Source organism: Octopus bimaculoides, chromosome 5, assembly GCF_046866305.1.
Source record: "Octopus bimaculoides isolate indiv1 chromosome 5, ASM4686630v1, whole genome shotgun sequence".
NCBI classification, from domain to species: Eukaryota; Metazoa; Mollusca; class Cephalopoda; order Octopoda; family Octopodidae; genus Octopus; species Octopus bimaculoides.
The window spans coordinates 128,136,599-128,154,390 of record NC_142932.1 but is presented as its reverse complement, the minus strand read 5'-3'; positions in this window follow the sequence as shown (position 1 = coordinate 128,154,390).

Below are 17,792 nucleotides of genomic sequence, written 5' to 3'. Positions count from 1 at the left end.
CATAGTCTTCATAGTCCTCCGGGCAATAACAGAGGAACTCAATACAGGTTTCCCCTTGCCCCTGGGAGCTCCTCTATACTGATGACCTTGCTTTCATAGCAGAATCACTACCAGAACTAGAGAAGAAACTTCAAGTTTGGAAGCAAGGTTTAGAATCGAAGGGCCGTAGGAGTCAATGTTGCAAAAACCAAAGTCCTAGTAAGTAGCAAAGCTGAGAAATCACAAACTCCTTCAAGTAGGTGGCCCTGATCAATCTATAGAAAAGGTGGAGGTAGAAACTCCATAAGATGTACCCAGTGTAAGCTATGGATGCATAAGATGTGCACCAACATCAAAGGAAGGTTAACCAGGAAGATAGCTTTTGTGTCCAGCAGATGCACAGGGGCAATAAACACGGCAGATGCTCAGGAAACTGGTTCCATCACATGCCAGGAGGAGGAACTCGAAATAGTTGATAGCTTCCGCTACCTAGGTGACCAAGTCTGTAGTGGGGGTGGATGCTCAAAGTGTGTTACCACTAGAATAAAAATAGCCTGGGCAAAGTTTAGAAAGCTTCTACCCCTACTGGTGACAAAGGGCCTCTTGCTCAGATTGTACGATGCATGTGTGCAAACTGCCATGCTACACAGCAGTGAAGCATGGGCTTTGACTGCTGAGGACATGCCTAGGCCCAAAAGAAATGAAGCTAGCACAATCCACTGGATGTGTAATGTCAGTGTGCACACACGACAGAGTGTAAGCGCCATGAGAGAAATGTTGGACATAAGAAGCATCAGATGTGGTGTGCAAGAGAGACAACTGCGCTAGTATGATGATGATGATGATGATGATGATGATATATATATATATATATATATATATATATATATATATATATATATATATATATATGTATGTATGTATGTGTGTATGCTATTTTATTGAAGCCAAAGCAAACGTCACAGACTGAAACTCGGAGTTTCATGTAACCTATTTCTGATAATACAGACAAATGAAATAATTTATAAATTGTGAGTACATATCTGTGCTGATGAATGCCAATTCAATGAATAAGTATATAAGGGTGACTGGGCAAATATTTTTGAAATAACACTGTACAGTTGGATGAAAAAGAGATTGACCTTAATTGTGATATAAACAATGTTTGAATTGAAAAACTTTATGGAGATTATATATTGTAGGTGTGAATGGTGTGAATGAAAAAATAAACAGAATTAGATAGATTATGGGAAGAAGAAAAAAATTGCAAGTAATTAGAATAGAATATGATAGAAACAAGCTTAAAATTGAAATAAAAATTAAGAATTGTTGTTGAGATAAAGTAACTAATAATAAAAAAAATATTAAGAATTATGAAAGGAAAGGAAAAGAAAGTAGAAAAGTAAAAAAAGAGGGGGGGAGAAAGGTGGGGGAAGAAAAGAGAGAGGATGACTTGCTAATGAGGTGATAGGATGGGAAAGGGGTGAAGAGAGAACACTGAGATGTCTGGTAGTCAAAGTCATTGAGAAGATTCAGCCATCTCAGAGGAACCAGATTCCAAAAGCAGTGAGGGATGATCTTAAGATGTTGAGCCTCACAGACGAGATGACAACCGACTGAGATGTCTGGCAATATGAGGTTTTTGAGAAGACCCCCCCACCACCTCAACAAAACTGAGTTCTGGAAACACTGTGTATGATGTGTTCTCCACCCACACATTACATTAATTCACCCCCACCCACCAAATGAGCCATGCACTATAGTTCTCTCTCTCTCTCTCTCTCTCTTTTTCACCTATTGCAACCCAATCCAACCTTGTCATCTCTCTCTCTCTCTCTCTCTCTCTCTCTCTCTCTCTCTCTCTCTCCCTCTATCTCTCTCTCTCTCTCTCTCTCTCTCTCTCTCTCTCTCTCTCCCTCTATCTCTCTCTCTCTCTCTCCTACTCCCACCTGCCAATTGTATCATTGCTACCCTGCCATTCCCCTACACCCACCCCTGTTCACCACTCACTGCACCTCCCTTCTCCTCTCTTTTCTCCCACTTTCTTTTGCACTCTGGTGAGCTCCCTAATCGCTCTCCCTCTCCAGGAATCTTCCACTGACATTCACCTCCTCAGAACTTAAGGACATGCCATAGCACATCTTCACCGCCATTCCCCCCCCTCTCTCATTTCTCTCTCTCCGACTTGGATAACCACATCTCTCCTCAACAGCACGCCACCTGCCTCTGTCCCTCTGTCATACATACAGCAGGGTTCACAAATATATTAATATTTGAGGTATTACATTGTCAATACTCGGAGCTTCATGTTGTTTGGCAAATGCTTGGCAATGGTTTGTGCCAATTCCAAACTGTGAACAGAAACAAAGTGATATTCCAGTTACATCTGTCTTTTAGTGAGGGAACAACAAAGCAATGCCATTCTTAGGAGAGATTGGAGAGGTGAAAGATGGGAGTAAAGGTGTAGAGTCGGAAAGAAACAGGGGACACTAAGCTTAGAGAAGTTAAGAGAAGTTGGAATGGACAGGTAGAAGAAAATGGCACTTGAGGGATTAGCAATTAGCGATGGAGAAACGAAAAGCAAAAAATGAAAAATGGCAAAATTAGAAAAAAGAAAAATAATGGAAAATGGTGAAAAAATGAAAATATAAAAAAAGATTTTGTAAAAACTTTGGTAAAATTAGAAAAAGATGATGAAAACATGGAAAGATGATGAAAAGATGAGGTAGTGGGAAAGGGTGAGGATTTAATAGATTGCATGAACCGAGAGGAGACCCTTGGAAATCTTCGTTTGAAATTCCAGGAGGCTTAGATTTTTTTTTTTTTTTTTTTATTTTGAAAGTTCAAAAGTTTAAAAGCTTAAAAGTTCAAAAGTTTTTAAAATATTTGTAAACATTCTGGGGTTGATACAGAGATTGCCAGGGTTTAAGGGTTTTATGATAGATAGATAGATACATTTCTTTTATTAGCCACACAGGGCTCAACGAAGATGGGACAAATACAATGTAGAGCTTTTCTTTTTGGGAGGGGGAAGAAAAAAAAAGGGGGGGCGATCAAAAGGGATCGTAGGAAGGAAAAGGGGGTAGTTCGATCAAAAGGGATCAAAAAAAAAAAGAAAAAAAAAAGGGCGATCAATAGGGATCGTGTATCACACAGTAATGTTCTCGTGTAAAAGGAGGGGAGGACAGTTTAGGTTTGGCCATGGAAAGAAAAGCCTACGGAAAAGACCATGGTAACCTTGGTCAATATTCTCATTGAAGAAACTATAACAGTAAGTGACTCTCTTTTGCCTTTTTGTTTTCTTTTTTTTTTTCTTGGATTTTTTTTTTTTTTTTTCATAGGGTTATGCTCAAGATGGCTCCGTCGTTCACACGTGCCATCCTTGCTACATTCACCCATCTTTTTTCGAAGCATTCACTAGACAAGACTTCCCTTTCTACTCTCACCTTCCTCTTCAGGTGATACTTGAAGAAGTTGATGAGAGATTGCCCAGAGAGGAAAGTCTTTGTCTCTAGACCGTTCAGACGCGTCCACCATACACATTCTTTCGCCATAGCCACAAGTACGATGAAAATAGCTCTTCCTTCCCGTTTAAAGGAAGGAGGCGCGACAATATTCACGATAGACTCAGCTGATAGACCGACTCGTCCCACACGCGATAGCAGTTGTTCGACGTAAGCCCACAGCTCGGAAATGGTGGGACACTGTACGAGTGCGTGCAGAACGGCTTCGTCGCTCTGCCGGCATCTCGGACAGGTCGGCCCCGTGTTTCTCGAGCCATGCCTGTAGAGCTTATCCCGAACGGGTAGTGCTTCTCGATAGCACTGCCAGGCCAGGGATCTCTGGAAGTTGTCCATAGGTCCCGGTCCGAAGGTCATCTTAAACAGGCGGGTCAGGTATTCCTCGTCGACGCCCAGGTTCGCCCCGAGATCGTCGTCGTACCTTCCCTCCACTAATCCACTATAGAATGCGTTAGTTGTGATGCAGTCGCTCAAGGTTGACCCGGGTTGTTGGAGTTGCCGAAGAGCAGCGCGACACTCGCGGTGCCATTCGCCCTTCCTCGGCCTCTTCTTGATCCACGACTGCAGTTCGGTCATGGAGACGAGCTGCGGGAAAGCGCGCCGCACAAACGGCGACCACACCTGTTCACCGTTGTCTACGTAGAGCCGGAGATGTCGCAGTCTCAGCGCGTGTCTGCGCATCATCAACCACGGCATGCCCAGTCCTCCTTTTAACGGGTGTTGGCAGCAAACGGATCGCCTAACCATCGGAACGCTTCCTTTCCACAAGAAGCGGAAGAGGATGCGCTGGACAGGTAGACAGACAGCCAGACAGGTAGATAGATAGAAGGATAGATAGATGGATAGAGAAATAGACAGGCAGACAGATGGATTGGTACATAGATAGATAGATAGATAGATAGATAATATATATAGAAGTTGAAGGAGGAAATAGCACAGAAGTAAATCTAAAACATTTCAATTTAAGAAGGAATCTAATAAAATGATTTGAAAATTATATAAAGAAAATATTACCGGTTTCAATGATGAATCTCATCTTCTCAAATATCAGTAAAAATTCCTAAAAATTTGATGTAAAAACAGTTTATCTTCTGTCTGGGTGTCAAAAATATGTTTTTGACCCCAAAACAGAAGATAAACTGTTTTTACTTCAAATTTTTAGGAATTTGTAATGATATTTGATTCATCATTGAAACTGGTAATATTTTCTTTATACAATTTTCAAATCATTTTATCAAATTCTTTCTTAAATTGAAATGTTTTAGATTTACTTCTGTGCTATTTCCTCCTCTAAATTTTATATATAAAAGTTTGATTTGTATAAATCTCTAATCTTTTTTCAACTTTATATATATATATACAGGGTGTCCCAAAAGTTATGGACAGGTTTCAATTTTTAATAACTCCCTTCACTTTACAAATAAATGTATGAAATTTTGATACAATATAAAGGACATAACATATAAAAGAAATTTATATGCACAAGTCAGATTTTACAACAACACTAAATCACATATGAAAAATGACATCACTTAAATGGCAGCCATTTTCAACTGCCCATGCCCCGTGTTCTTTCCAAGATTTGCACCATAACACCCACTTCTCTGATTTCTCTATTGATGTTCTCCTTCAGTTGCACCAGGGTCTCTGGTTTGTTGATGTAAACCCTCTCTGGGGACCATGAAACCCATTCAAAGTAGACCTCACACATGGTTCCAGCAAGATGAGGCAATTGCTCATACCGCAAGAGAAACAATGCAGTTACTATGGCAATGCTTTAGAGAGAGAATAACCTCCCACTATGGCAATGTCAACTGACCTTCACATTCCCCAGACTTGACTAGCCCGGATTTTTTGTTGTGGGGATACCTGAAAGAGAGGGTTTACATCAACAAACTAGAGGCCCTGATGCAACCGAAGGAGAACATCAATAGAGAAATCACAGAAGTGGGGTCTGAAACTATTGAGGGTGTTATGGTGCAAGTTTTGGAAAGAGCACAGGCGTGTTTTTGTAAAATCTGACTTGGAAGAGGAGAGATGTGTGAAGAAGTGCCACTCCCATACAGTTGAAGGAATCTTGGGTAGAGGGAGACCCAGGAAGACATGGGATGAGGTGGTCAAGCATACCTTCGAACGTTGGGCCTTACAGAAGCAATGACGAAGGACCGAGACTTCTGGAGATATGTTGTGACTGCAAAGACCTGGCGAATAAAGTGACTTCACAACTGTATCCTACACCAGTTTCACATAACCAGCCCAGCCCCATCCCATTCAAAGTACCTTGGATCATAGGATGACCTGCTGTGCTTACCTTGGATCGTAGGGCGACCAGCTATGCTTGAGGAAACCTATTGAGTCAAGTACATCAACATCAAAATAAAAATTAAATGGAAATTGTAGTTGTGATACCCATGCAAATGGCACATAAAAAGCACCAGCTGAATGTGGCTGATGCCAGTGCCGCCTTAACTGGCTTCTGTGCCGGTGGCATGTAAAAAACACCAACTGATCATGGGTGTTGCCAGCCTCCTCCGGCCCCTGTGCCGGTGGCACATAAAAAGCACCCACTACACTCACAGAGTGGTTGGCGTTAGGAAGGGCATCAGCTGTAGAAACACTGCCAAATCAGATTGGAGCCTGGTGCAGCCTCCTGGTTTCCCAGACCCTGGTCAAACCGTCCAACCCATGCAAGTATGGAAAACAGACGTTAAACGATGATGGTGATGAAGATGATGATGATGATGATGGTGATGATGATGATGATGATGATATATATATATATAAATATATATATATGAAATATTACTTTGTTTCTATTCACATTTTTGTATTGCCACAAGTCATTGCAAACTATTTGTTAAACAACATCACCATGAAATTCTGAGTATTGACAATGTGATATCTCAAGTGTCAAAATATTTATGAACCCTGTTGTAGGTATTGATTGCTTCTTTTATTTTCCTGTGTGTAAACACAATGTATATCTGCCATTATCTCATCTAAATATATTATACAAATTTATTTCATTAACAGAACTCCTTACATTTTGATGGAGAAGTAGAAATGTAAAACAAACTCACAAAACAGGTTTTTATGAAACCCCCTCTTAACCCATTTGCTGTTTAAATGCAGGTACGATGAGTCAACTGGGGCTTTTCTCTCTGTTGTCACTGAAAAAGAGAGATTGCATGCTTTTTCTCTCGCACTGACTGTCTGTCTGTTTCTCCCTCTTTCTATCTCTCTCTGTCTCTCCTCCACTCTCTCCCCCTCTATCTCTCTTCCTATCTCTTCCCTCTCTCACTCACTCCTCCATCTCTCTCCACCTCCTCTCTCCCTCTCCCCCTCTTCTCTCCTCTTCTCTCCTCTTCTCTCTCTCTCCCCTTCTTCTCTCCTCTCTCTCCTTCTCTCTCCCCTCTCTCCTCTTTCTCTCTTCTCTTTCTCTCTCCCCCTCTGTCTTCCTATTTCTCCCCTCTTTCACTCCTCCTCCTCTATCTCCCTCCCCCTCATCTTCTCTCCTCCTCTCTTCCTCTCCTCTTCTCATCAGAGATTGAAAAGTCTTTGAAAGGAAACTCCACTTTGGGATCTATGTTTATTTTCACCAGCACAACATTCATATAAACTGACTGAAAATAGAATTACTGATGTGTGTGTGTGTGTGTGTGTGTGTGTGTGTGTGTATGTGTGCACGTGCATGTGTGAGTGTGTGTGCATGTGTGAGTGTGTGTATATGCATGTGTGTGCATGTGTGTGTGCCTTTATGTCTGTGTTTGTCCCCCACACCAATGCTTGACAACCAGTGTTGGTGTGTTTACGTCTTCATTACTTAGCGGTTTGGCCAAAAGGACCAATTGAATAAGTACCAGGCTTAAATATGAAACAAATAGTCTGGTCGATTCATTTAAATAGCATTTTACAAGGTGTTGCCCCAGCATGGCCACAGTCTAATGATTGAAACAGTTAAAAATAAACGACTGTCAGAGGCTTCCTCAACGTTCCAGAAGACATTCTGCTTCTGTTGTTCCTGTGGCATTTTTTGGCTTCGTTTTATTGTTTTTGTTGTTGTTGTTGTTGTTGTCTGTCAGTGGTTCATAGCTTAGGATGGAAATGGCATTGAGGCTCCACCTGCTTGTCTTCAAATAATTATATGAATTGATTCAAAAGTATTCAATCCAAAATCGTGCATGCCAATTATGATTGTAAGATTCTTCTGACGAGCCAACAAAGGAATCCCTACTTGATCGCCCAACAAATTAGAAATAGCAGCTTCATCGCCCTCAGAATCGACTCTACTGCTTTTTGAATCTCTTTCAAATAAACTATGAGATTGTTTCCATGACTGCATCTGAGTTCTTAGAAAATAATCGATTCCTAAATGATGTCAACAAAAGACGTCTAAGCATATTTTATGTATATCATGGTAGATAACCGATAGTGCTTTTCCATTACTTTAGATGTATTAGCTATATTGCATAGGAATGTGCGCAACAGAATCTTTCGAATGGTCATTAGGAAGATTACTGGAGCAGTAAACTCTCTCTCTGGTAAGAGACAGACTGCAGCATGTCTTAGACTGTTGGAATCTTGTTTTTATCACAAGCCAGAAACCTTTATAACTCTCAATTTATAACTATTGTGTTGAGTTAAAAGTTTTGCAATATTTTGGTAACTTGTTTGCTTTCTCCGTCAAGTTACAACGAAAGCAGCCTAGAATTCAAAGTAGAGGCCATCCAGTTGCACCATCCGAAGCCACCTTCCTGCTAATTCTTTGGTTTGTGGCTCACTTTCTGTGCTCATGGTGCTTTATCAACCAAGAGGAGGTGGAAGCTTTAGTGAAGGTTCAATGGACAAGAACTGGTGTCAGCATTGAATCAAAGAACTGGTAGAAAGGTGGCATCAGATGGTGCAACATGATGGTCTCTACTTAGAGTGCTCAACACTGCTTTTGTTGTAACTCGATGAAAAAAAGTGATAAGTCAGTGAAATACCACAAAAAGTTTTGACTCAATGCAATTATGTTACAGATGTTAGTTTTGGCTCAAAACGCATAAAAACATGCCATCTAATAAAAAAAACTTGTCCATCTGGTAAAAAAAAGTGCCCAAATGTTGAAGTAAAACCATTACTAGGTAGTTTTAAACAGCACAAGTATTGCTTGATGCCTATATTTGAAATGGTAATTCTTGGAATTATGTAATACATCAAGCCTTGTACATCAATATATACCAATGACATCTGCTGAAAGCTATACGGATATCAAACAGACACACTTACAATGCAGGCATTAATCATTACTCCGGAGAAGATATTTAAAATGTTTCCTTTTCAAATTAAAAATATAAATATTTTTCAACTGTATCAAATTCTGAACAGCAACAACAACAATCATCACATGTATTATTCAGAACTTGATGAGTAACTCGGCAAAGATAGACATAGATTTTTTTGCCTCTAATATTAATCATAGAAAGCTGCTGCATTTTGATTCATGTACTTGCAAGAATTAACTCTCAATCATATGAATAAATTTGAATTAATAGCTAAGAAGAACTCCTTCGAGTTTTCAATCTTCTCTCTCTCTCTCTCCCTCTCTATCGTTTCCTCTCTCTTTATTTTACTCTCTCTTATTCCACTAACGTGTGCATGGATACATTTTCATATCAATACAAACCATAAGTATGTTTATGTGTATATTACACATAAACTAACACATCCATACATTATACATTCCTAATGATATACATATATATATATATATATATACATATCATGTGTGTGTGTGTGTGTGTGTGTGTGTGTGTGTGTGTGTATAACGTGTGGTTCAGTTTTATGGTTGTGTTTGAGTGCATGTTGTGCTATTTCTTAAATAGTGAATTGTTGTTTCCTAGTGAATTTTTGATGAGGCAGTTAATTGAAAAGTTATAAATGATTGTATTGGTAAATATTTCAAGCTAAGAAGTTCATTTCTTTCACTCATTATTCATAAGATGAGTGATGAGACATTTATTTATTACTGGATTATAGTGATATCCATATTTATACAATGCATACGACACACCCTTGGTATCTAGAGTTGAATATCTATTGACAAGCCAGAGCAAAATGACCAGGAACTATTTCAACTGCAGTTTTACATGAGAAGGATTCTCCCAGAATTTCGCAATAAAAGGGTACTGATGCACCAGTAGGGGTTTCATCTTGAAGTTCTCCCTATCCAAACAGTTTTTACGGTGCATTTTGTTGCAAACCAAAGTATTTGTACCCTACTGCTCATAGGATACAGGATAAACATCTGGAATGAGGCTTCATGACTGACCCTCACAACAACTTCGATGGTACAGTGAGTTCTGGGGATCCTTTCAGCTCTTTTGGCAAACTTCTGCATTCTGATGCAACCTTAGTTGGTTTGTTTTTGTCCTTCCACTGGTTACAGTGTGTATGAAAGGGAGCAAGTCTTATGTGTGTGCAGTTCTTACTTTAAACAAAAAAACTCATGTCACTCTGGTGTAGGGATCTGAGCCCCAACCACCAGGTATTCAGTTATCCTAAGTAAGCCACCACAGTTCCACATGATTGGTCAGTAAATCAGCCGATCACTGTTGCTGTGGCATGATATGGCTCCTTGTCTAAAACTTGTCCCCTTTTCACCCTCTAAAAACCGTTTGGCACCTAACTCAACCAAACGACCTTAGACATTAAGCACTCACAGAAAGCAGACCACTAAGACCATACCATCTCAAGCACTCAGCCAGACCAACTCAAGCAAGAAACCACTTCAGACACTCGCCAGTTGTCGAGCAACAGTAGGAGACAAAAACACACAGACACACACACACACACACACACACACACATACAATGGATTCCTTTCAGTTTCCATCTACCAAATCCACTCACAAGGCTTTATTGGCTCAAGTCTTTTGTAGAAGACACTTGCCCAAGGTACCAAGCAGTGGAACTGAACCTACAACCATATGGTTGGGAAGCGAGCCTTGTCACATTTTAGAGATTTGTCATGGTCAAGAATTTGATACTGTTGCTAACTTATCAAGCAAGTACCAAAGTTCTCAGCATCACATAATTGTTGTCAATCCACTGTGTATCTCTTCTCATTCTGCTGGTCATTTAAAAACTTATGTGATTTAGGTTCTTTAGAATGTTGCACAAAGGTATTGCATTTGGGGCGAGTAATGCAAACAGTTTACAATTGGTTTCCTTACAGCCTTTCGTGTTAGGCTATTCCTATTCACAGGATAAATTTATGAGAGTAAATTCATCCAGACTTTGTCAAGTGCTCATTTGACTGAATGAATGACAAATGGCCGACCATTTGTAGCTCATGAGGATTGACACTTAAGAAGCTTTTGTCCCACAACTTCACATAAAAACCCATTTATAAGGTCAGTGGTGTTGTGAAATAATTGTTATCATTTATTTGTAATATGTCGTTCTCATGGTTGAAGACTTTTGTGCAAATCAGGTCATCGAGGCAAGAAAAGATGAGGTGGAGGGAGATTTCTCAACTCTGTAGCTTTTCTTGAATGGTTTTAAAGATTTGAGAATTTGTCACTGATTTCCCATAAAAATGGTAAGGTAACAAAACAAAAAGACTTACTATATTTGAAGATGGTGATAAACTAAAAGATGATGCCTAAGGAAATCTCTGGGATGGATTTGACAAATCTGAATTTAAATTCAAATAGAGTGTCCTTATTTAGTGTCATTGTTTCAGGAATTAACAGAGTGTCAAAACATTTTAAGGTTGCGAGCACCATAGAGTGTTCTGCATCAGTAACAAAGTAATCAAAGCATGATAGAAAAGGAACTCGACTGTGCAAGTACAAGATTATTGGGAAAATTTTTTAATTTTAAACATCAAAAAAAGGTACAATTTTCAACATGAATCTCTTGGAGTAAAGATAATTTGCCAACATAACATGGCAGTCCTGGTTTAGGACGAATGTTGCTGTAATTTAGCCCCAGGAGACATCCTTTCCAGCTGGCTATACGACATGATCTGTGTCCTTATATTTTTGTACAAGGGAATCTAGCACTCCAACTCAGCTGAAAACAATATCTGTGTATCACAATTTCCAGGTCATTTCCCTTCATCAGCACAGAATAATTGCTCAGCTTGTTTGAAAATATAAGGACACAGATTTACTAGAAACTTCTTGAAGAGTGCTATGACACAGGAGAGGCTGAGTGACCTAACCATTCTTGGTATTGAGAGCAAACTGGCAGGGACAAGTGACTTCAGTGAATTAATAAAAACATTTGCTCTGGAAGAAAAACATGTTTAATTTAATAGCAACAGTTTTTGGTTTGGCGTTACTAAACCCATCAAAGTGATTCTTGACAATGAGTTGAAACAGATGTGTACATAGTTTCGTTTTCTGGAAATGATATTGTTCATTGTTGAAGACCTTTGTCCACAGCAAAAAAAAAGGAAAATGTTATAAAAGAAATCAGCTCTTTTAAACTATAAATTAATGGCATTAAAATTTGAATTGTTACTAAAGTTGCTAAAAGTACAGAACCTTGAGGAATTACACCGTTTGGATGGCCACCAAAGCTTTACTCCTGATTCCAGCCTGGAACCCTTTACTCTCTGCAGCTCTTTCAAAGAATATTCATTATTAAGTATTTCTTGCGTCTTGGGTGTTTGGTTTGTGGGGGTGACTCTTTGAGTTGATGAATGAAAAGATGTTTTTGGGTTGCGTTTAGAAGTGAACAACACCCACGCACATTTAATAGATCTTATGATTGCACATAGAGAGACACTGTGTCAGTCTTTTGCAGTCTTCCTGGGAGAGAAGAAAAAATCCATTCCACATTCAAAGAAGTTACTTATGAGACATTGAGTGAATGCATAGTTGGGTTTGTTCAAGGACCTGGAGATGTCTGCACAAATATCTGGAACTGTCTGAAGTGGCAAGTATGGAGGCACACATCGTTCAGCTGCCTAAAATTCGGCAATTAATTTCAGGAAAAAGTGGTTCTGATATAGGACACAAAAAGGAGATTCTAGAAGATTGAATCATGCAATAACTTGACATTGATTGATCATTTAATAAACTGATCATTTGAAACTATTGTGGTTTGCTCATGATGTCTGACTGCATATCCAGGGATTCAGTTTCAAATCCCCATTACAATCTCAAATTACATGGAAAAGTTAACATGTTCTTGAATTTTTATAACTCTGTTAAGCAACAGCCATAATATTAAGATTATTATTACTCAAAGAGCAACAATATTTTGAAAGTATATAATCATTTTCTGTAATCAGATTTAATGAAAAGCAAAACTTTAAGCAAGTTTGAACAAAAATATCTCATTATGTGTTGTTTGCATCAGAATTTCTTTTCGGTTGCCAAATCAGTCAAATTTGTCTGCCATTAAAATACCCAAGAGAAAATACCAATATATATTAAATAAGAAACAAAATATCCAAAACCAGCAAAACATTGCTTTTCCTATTTTTTCTATTTTTTTTTTTTTCCGCAAATGATATTCTTTTTGTAATTCTGATTCAAATTGTAGCGCCAGACATCGGTAACTATGGATTGCTTAACGTCTTTGATACTTCAATTTAATTTCAGAGCTATAAGCAAAGAATTCTTAATAAATACGTAATCTGAATTAAAAATTTTAATGTTGCGAAACTAAAACGAATATATTTGGATTATTTACTTAGAAGTAATTTGCTGAGACAAGATCTTTAGTCAGCAGAACAACTGCATAATTAGTGGTTCTTATAGTTAGACAACCTGTTGTTATTAAGTTCTGATTATGAAGACAAACGGCACCTGCATAGTTGACCACAGTGACTAGATGTGATCCACAGACCACTGCAGTGTCTGACGGGCATTCATGGTCTTCTCTTTTCTTAATGGGTTTAAATTTTAGGTCCAGATTCATACACTCAGAATAAAGACATACACCTTCGTTCATTTCGATGATGTTTAGTTTTCTAATTATATCCACTAAGTTATGTTTATTGGAATATGCAAACTTTATGGAATGTCTATCAAATATCTTACTCAATCTGCTAAACTCTACTTGTAAAATTAGTATCATTGTCATATTATGCAGTGGTAATCATTTCCAATATTTTGCAAAAGCATGTCTTGCAAGGAGGAAATATTATCTTACTTGGAATCAGGTGAGGGTGAGCAATACAAACAGCTTCTGGCCATAAGAAATCTGCCTCAATAAAACTCCATCTAATTCAAGCAAGCATGGAAAATGATGATGATGATGATGATGATGATGAAGACAATGACGATGATGACAATGATGATGATGATAATGATGATGGTGGTGGTGGTGGTGGTGGTGGTGGTGGTGGTGGTGGTGGTGGTGGTGGTAGTGGTAGGGATGAGGTTGGTGGTGATACCACCATCATCATCATCATCATCATCATCATCATCATCATCATCATCATCATCATCATCATCATCTTCATGCCAATATCAACTTTTTCCTCCTTGCATGCATCTGATAAGACATCATGAAGACAAATTTCTCTATAACTTGATGCTCTTCCTATCACTAACCCTCACCCATTTCCAAGCAATTTTACCCTTAGTCTATCAAACAATTAACAGACCAGACATACTTAAACGGAGGATTGTAAGCAAATGACATCTGTTGTATGAATGGTGGTTCTTTGTATACATGTCATGACATAGGAATACACACTCACTCACAGATGCACACATATATATGCTTACATGCGTGTGTATGTGTGTGTATATATATATATATATATATATATATATATATATACATATATATTTCATACACACACACACACACACACACACACACACACACACACACACACACATATATATATCTGTAATATGATATGTGGCAATTATTTGGTTACCATAATAAAACTCTGAATTTCAGGTGTTGGGGTGGAAATCTGCTCCAGCATCTCGTCAATTATTAAGACAAACAAAGATGCTATGAAAATGTTGTGATAGCATTTTGGTTTGTCTAAATAACTGATGAGATGGCGGAGTAGATTTCCACCCCAACACCTGAAATTAAGAGTTTTATTATGGTGACCGAATGTCACATATTATATTACAGATAAATTCCTCTATTTACATAATATCGAGGTCTCATTCATTCTTTTGTCGTCTTACCATTACTATTGATATACATACATATATATATATATATATATATATATATATATATATATATATATATATATATATATATATGCATGTACTTTTGTATATATATGCATGTATAGATGGAGATATATACATGCATCTGAAATGTAGTTACTATTTTAAAAGCAAATTCAAGAATCATCATCATCATCATCGTTTAATGTCCATTTTCCATGCTGGCATGGGTTGGATGGTTTGCCTGGGGTCTGGGAAGCCAGGAGGCCTTCGCCAGGCCCCAATCTGATCTGGCAGTGTTTCTACAGTTGGATGCCCTTCCTAACACCAACAACAGAAATTTAGCAACGGTGTGACTCAATTATAAGAGTAGAATGAGATTTATTATGAAAATCAAGTTGACTGGGACTTCAATTTTGCCCATTTGCAAAACTTATATCTATGTTTAGCAATGCTGAGAGTCCACCACTGAATAGATTATTCTTGCATAGGAATTCAGCCACAGAATTCTTAGAATATTAGTGAAATAAAATCATGTCATCAATACTAAATACATTGTATTAGGTTTATAGAAAGAGAAACTTCTGGACAGGAATAAAAGTAACTTTAGAGGAGAGAATGGAGAGACAATATCAAGGAAAGATATGAAGTTGTGGTCATGTGTAAGTTGCCCAGCGTTTTATCCATTGAGATGTAGAAGCTTCTGTTTGTTTATGAGTATCATGTCCAAGCAGATGACAAGGAAAGCACTGATAGCAGCAGAATATTTTTATCTACCTCAAACATCTTGTTTATTTAAATATAACATTATCTCGTCTACAAAGTTCCGATATTTTTATTGGTAGAATATTTCAGAAATCCTCTTCCTGATTAAAATCCCATTCTGGAGCTTTACATCTAGAGAACAGTAAAAAGATTTCCCAGAGACATAAGATGGTAAGAAAGTGAAAGGGAGATGGGGTGGATAGGGAGAGAGATGAGGGTGGAACAGTGGATGGAGGGTAACAATACTGTATCCACCATCTTGTAGTATCAAGCTGTCTTTTTTATCACAGTTTTTGATCATGACAACGAAAGCTGCAGAAAATTGCATCATAATAACCAATGCAACATTCTGATTGCAGTAAATATGAATGTTGCAGCAGCCATAACGCTACGATGCAGTGATAAGTTCGATGCAAACTGCAGTTCCTGCACCATTATTTCATTCAAAGCTGCAGCGAACACACTTTTTGTCGTTAATATTCTGGGGGAAGGAATGAATGCCTTCACTTCGTATTATGCTTTAGTTAACGCCTGCAAACTTTATGATTTAGTGATCACGATCATTGTGACCATCAAGACAAGAAGAATTATAATTAATGAGATCAACATTATAACAGTCAGAATCATCATCACTATCCATCACTACCATCACCAGCATCATCATCATTTCATCATCATCAGCGTTATCGTCATCATCATCAACCACAACATCATCAGCATCAACATCGTCATTATCATCATCACTCAAACCCCCTTCAACATTACCATTTGCATCATCATCATCATCATCATCATCATAATCATTCTTCTTACCATCTCTATAATAATCATCTTCACCATTGCTGCCATTGTTGCTGTGGTTACTGTTGTGGGCATTCTTGTTATCATCATCCTTGTGATCACCATTCTTATCTCATGATCATCATCAGCAGCAGCAGCAACAACATTACCATCATCACCATCATTATCATCGTATTTATAATCATAATCATCATTATCATAATCTTCATCATCATCATCATCCTCATCAGCATCATCAGCATCGTTATTATTATCGTCATCGTCATCATCATCATCCCCATAGTCACCGTTGTCATTTGCATTCTTCTAGTCATGGATGTTGTCATTATGATAAACCATCATTAATATTCCATCCATAGAAGATGACAGAGATAACCAATACTAGCAAAGCTGTTCAGTATTTAATATCATCCATCTTGACAATGGCAGAATGGATATTTGTAAAACTTCTTCGGCAGAAGAATTATTGTATTTTCTCACTGTTATTTCAACTCTTCAACAAGTTCTATTATTATTATTATTATTATTATTATTATTATTATTATTATTATTATTATTATTATTATTATTATTATTATTATTATTATTATTAAGGTGGAAAGCTGGCAGAACCTTTACAGCACCAGGCAAAATGCTTCGTGGCATTTCATCCGTCTTTACATTCTGTGTTCAAATTCTGCCAAGTCTGACTTTGTCTCTCATCCTTTCAAGCTTGATAGAATAAGTACCAGCTGAATATTAGGGTCAATGTAATCGACTAACCCCTTCTCAGCAGTTGCTGGCTTTGTGCTAAAATTTGAAACCATTACTATTATTATCATTGCCTTTGCACAGCTTCTAACGCTGGAGATGTACTACGATGTCAGCTGTTCCCTACCAGTGAACTAAGATAACACCTCTTATTTTTCGAGCACCTTCCGGAGTATTCGAGCAGTTCCAAGCAGTGCTGTTTTCTGCAAGTGCTCCACCCTTATTGCTGCCCCTATTTGTTCCACGTACTTCTCAAGATTTTTGCTCACTGTTCTCAGGGTTCCGACAATTATTGGTACTACTGCTACCTTTTTCATCAACCACAACTGCTTAACTTTCCAAGCTAACTTGTCATATCTCTCGACTTTTCTTTCTTCCTTATCGCCTACCTTGTTGTCAGTTGGGCATGCTATATCTATGATCCAGCATAGTTTGTTTTCTTCCTCAATTAAGACTATGTCTGGTTTCCTATTCTCTATCTCATGGTTGCACTGAATCATAAAATTCCACAAGATATTTGCATTTCTATTTTTGACGATGCCTTCAGGTTTGTGGTCGTACTAATTTTTTGCTCTGTCAAGTCCATACTTGTTGCAAAGTGTCCAATGGGTAAACCTGGCCATATTGTGGTGGCATCTCTCATATTCCTTCTGGGTTAGGGACATACATTGGCTGGTAATATGCCATACGGTTTCACTGTTTTGTCCACAGATTCTGCACTTATCACTTTCTGATGTGTTGTCTATTCTGTATTTTATGTAGTTTGTTCTTAATGCTTGCTCTTGGGCAGCACAGATTAGATGATGGGATGAAATAGGATGAGAGGGTCA